The sequence below is a fragment of the Crocodylus porosus genome, unplaced genomic scaffold (genome assembly GCF_001723895.1).
Source record: "Crocodylus porosus isolate Cpor-Errol unplaced genomic scaffold, CroPor_comp1, whole genome shotgun sequence".
Taxonomy (NCBI): domain Eukaryota; kingdom Metazoa; phylum Chordata; order Crocodylia; family Crocodylidae; genus Crocodylus; species Crocodylus porosus.
The window spans coordinates 150,719,538-150,723,370 of record NW_017728886.1 but is presented as its reverse complement, the minus strand read 5'-3'; positions in this window follow the sequence as shown (position 1 = coordinate 150,723,370).

Here is a 3,833-nt window from a genome sequence, read left to right as displayed (position 1 = left end):
TGATGTGGCAAGAGGTACGTTTGTATGAATCACACATCAGATCCCATCACACCTGTACACCTAGAGGGGCCTTCATTGTAAGGCATTTTCTACAACATGTGAAGGTGCAGACAGAAGTGCAGCTCCCCGCTGTAACTCAGCACACTTTTCAGGAAGCATTTTGAGTTACAATGGCGCCCTGGACCAAACAGGATTTCACTGTTGGTTCCAGGGGGAAGGGGAATCTAGCTGTTGGCTGCCAGCCTGCAGCAGGTTTCCCCTAGCAGTGCTCCCTCCTCCCTCCCAGCCTATACTGCTTTCAGAATGGGAAGGGGGAAAGGGAGCAGAGGGAGCTTATTTTAGGGGTTCCCCAACTTTCTCTGGAGGATGGGGTGGGTGTATTGGAACCCCCCCCCACCTGGTGGGCAGCTCCAATACCCCCACCCCACCCTCCACCAGGGGCCGAAAATAAAACCTGAAATCCCTACACTTCCTTTCCCACCTCCCATTCTGAAAACAGCTCAGAGCCTGGCAGGCAGGCCAACAGAAGTTGCAGAAGACACTATATTTTGAAACATCTTCATCTGAACCCTTCATCTTCATCTGAAAACCTTCAGATTTTCACCTGATTGGCAATTTTTGAAGTGGTGTGCAGCTGTGCACTGGTGTTCAGTTGCAGCTATAGACCACCTTCTGTGGCCAGACTGGATGAAAGTTGTCGCTTCTGTCTGTGCCCTGAATTATTTCAGAGGCTCTTTATCCTCTCCACAGTTCTTCTTAAAATGTGGACACCAGAGATGTGCTCAGTATATAAATATTGGTTAATACCACATGTATTGTATATCTTGCAGCATCTTAGAGCAGTGGTTTCCTAATTATAAACTTCATAATGAAAGAAGGGAAATAGTAAAGGCATGATGAGAAAGAGAGTTAGTCGTAATAGATGCAATGAAGCTGTTCACCTATTAAGAGGTACAGAGGAAACCATCCTGGAACACTAGCAGTCACAAAACTGTGGGCAGACAGGACAACAGAGACAAGCTCAGACTGACGGAAACATATGAGAAAACATTCTTTTCCAGATCCAAATGACAAGTTATTTATCCCTCTGTTTATGTGCAAGTTATAGTGTTCCTTTTTGTTTCCATAAACCATTAATACTGTACTTGACATTGTCTGTGTTGGGTGGGAGAGAGAGAGCTCTCTGATCGTTTCAATAACATCCAATGATTTTATGTGACACTCTGCAAGTGTCACATAAGCATTATGTAATGGCAGCTCTGTCAGTTAGAATTATAGTCAGCCATAGTCTTGGATCTTCATGTACCCAAGAGAGGTAAGTGGTGCCGCTGTTCAGAAGAGGAAAGGGAGGGGGGAAATCACAGTTATTGGTCCCCAAATTATAGTTGGCTTTGAAACAACAATATCTGAGTCCAACTGCTCTTTGGGTGGGTATTGTAGCACATTTGTTATGAGCCACTAGAAGGGTATAGGGTAGTGCAGAGAGAAAGAGCTGATTAAAAAATAATTAGAACCAGTGATCTGCAAAACCGCATATGAGGTTGGCTAGTAACTGCAAATGAATAACTGGGTCCATACAAGCGCTATTTTCATTCACTTTCTGAGGATTTTATGATATTTTCTTAAATGCTATTCATACCTGCCAGCCTAGTTTCTTTCACTTCATTTTGGTTATATTTAAGGTCTATTGAGCAGCCGCAGGGCCTCACTAATGTATCAGAGATCACAATGGACCAACATGCAGTACTGGCACGTAAAATCAGTGCTAAGCATGCAGATTTCTTAGGGAGGGTGTGTTCAGTTTAATGGAAGAGAATGTAACCATGGAAAAATATTCTTCAGTATTCCATCATTAAGGGAAGTGCTTTAGAACAGCTGTAAAATTAGTAGACAGGAAATTCTCTCTTCATGATCTATGAGATCTTCAATCTATATTATACTAACCTTTGTAACAACATCTAATTGTATAATGGAAAGGCCTTGTTTGTTAATTTTATAGCATGGTAATTTACAAGTGAGAGTAAATTGCTTGAAAGCAAGTTCAGGATCATCAGATGTAGCTATAACAAACTGAATAGCTGCAAAGACTATGGAAAAGGTACCAGCTCCAAAAATTACATATTGCCATGCAGCAGCCTATCAAGAGAGTAGTTGTTGAAAGTGGATTTAGAAGAGGCTAATTTTTTGCCATAGGGGTCAAAGTACCACAAAGAGGTGGTCAGCAACCAGTGGAAAAAATGGTGAAAACTACAATCATAATGGAAATAAAAGCCCACTAAAAGCCAAAAAAGAAAGTGTTCGGTTGCTATGAGGTTGTGCTTTCTCACCACTGTGACATTTTCTAGGCTGTCAAACTCATAACATTTTGTGGGTGGCAAAATGATGTCATTTTATTCAACAGCTTGTAGTAATTTCCACTCCCAACCCTTCATGAGAGGTACAAATTACAGAAGAAAGTGGGATATAAGCTTACAGATGGCAGTATCACTTTTCTTTTCCATTGAGATCACAATATCCTCCTTTCTAGCAGAATGACAATTGCGCTGTCACTAAAATTACATAATACTATGTCCCCAAGGGGTCATAGTTTAGGATTCAAGGGACAGCTGTCAAAATAAAATACACTGTATTTTGGCCTTTCAAAATCTTTTTGGGACCTACACATGTTTTTTTCTTTTTTTTTAAGTAACTGTGGCTTGCAGGGAAAGTTAAAAGTGAAACACAAATTGCAATTCTACATGCAAATGGCAAGTTATATAATACACAGTGCCAGATACCACACTAATATAAATAGTGTTTCCTATGAATTATTGGGGCCAAATTCAGGATTGATGTAAGTGGCACAACTCTACAGATATCAACAGGTTTATACAAGATTATAAAGCCATCTATGATGTAGTGGGAGTTCTTCTGGTTATAGATTTTGTCTATTTTTTGAAGTCTGATAAACTGTCATATTTAGTCACTGGTGTACTAGTTCTGAGGGTTTGTCACTTGCTGTGAAGAAACTTTAAATCAAAGAAAATTAAGTACAGTTATTTGAAACTGATTAGAATTGAAAAAAAACCTGGGAGAGGTTAAGGGAAAAGGCATAGTTTTTTCTCAGTCAAGGAGGATATTCAACATGGTGAAACAGGAATTAGTGGGAAGGAAAATGTCTCAGTGTTGGTAAGTCAAATAGGTGTTCACTTTTCTGTTTCAGACTTTAACAAAACAATGTGATTTATAAGCAGGATCTAGAGCAACTGGATTCTTTTTTAAAAATAGGATACAAATTGTGAATCACTAATTTTTCCCACTATGTTTTTTGGACAGAAGCATTGAATTAAATGTTTCTAAACATTGAAAACAAATCAGAAGTCTTAAACAGACTTTTGAGATGAAGACCTTCATGTGTTACTAAGTCAGTGGGATAACAGACAAGGTAATCTATTCTTCAAGGGCTCAGGAACCTCTGTCTGTTATGTCTATCCACTTTCAAATACCAGCATCTGTTAATATCAAAAACTAAGGCAATGTCAAGTAAGTAATCAGGAACAGGTGAACCATTAAGAAAATATAATCCTGACTTTTAGTGAAGCCCTTGATAACTTTAAAAAACAAACAAAGTGAGGAATGAGAGGTATAGAAAAAATATAACCAGCCAGTTAAGAAGAATGAAAAAAATAGAGTACACAGAATAGTGGTGCTCAACCATTTTCCCTGGCAGTGACCAGTGCAGTGCCCCGAGGCTATGTCCTTGGACCCATATTGTTTAACATCTTCATTAATGATGTGGACATTGGAGTCATAGGTGGACTGGTCAAGTTTGCTGATGACACCAAACTTTGGGG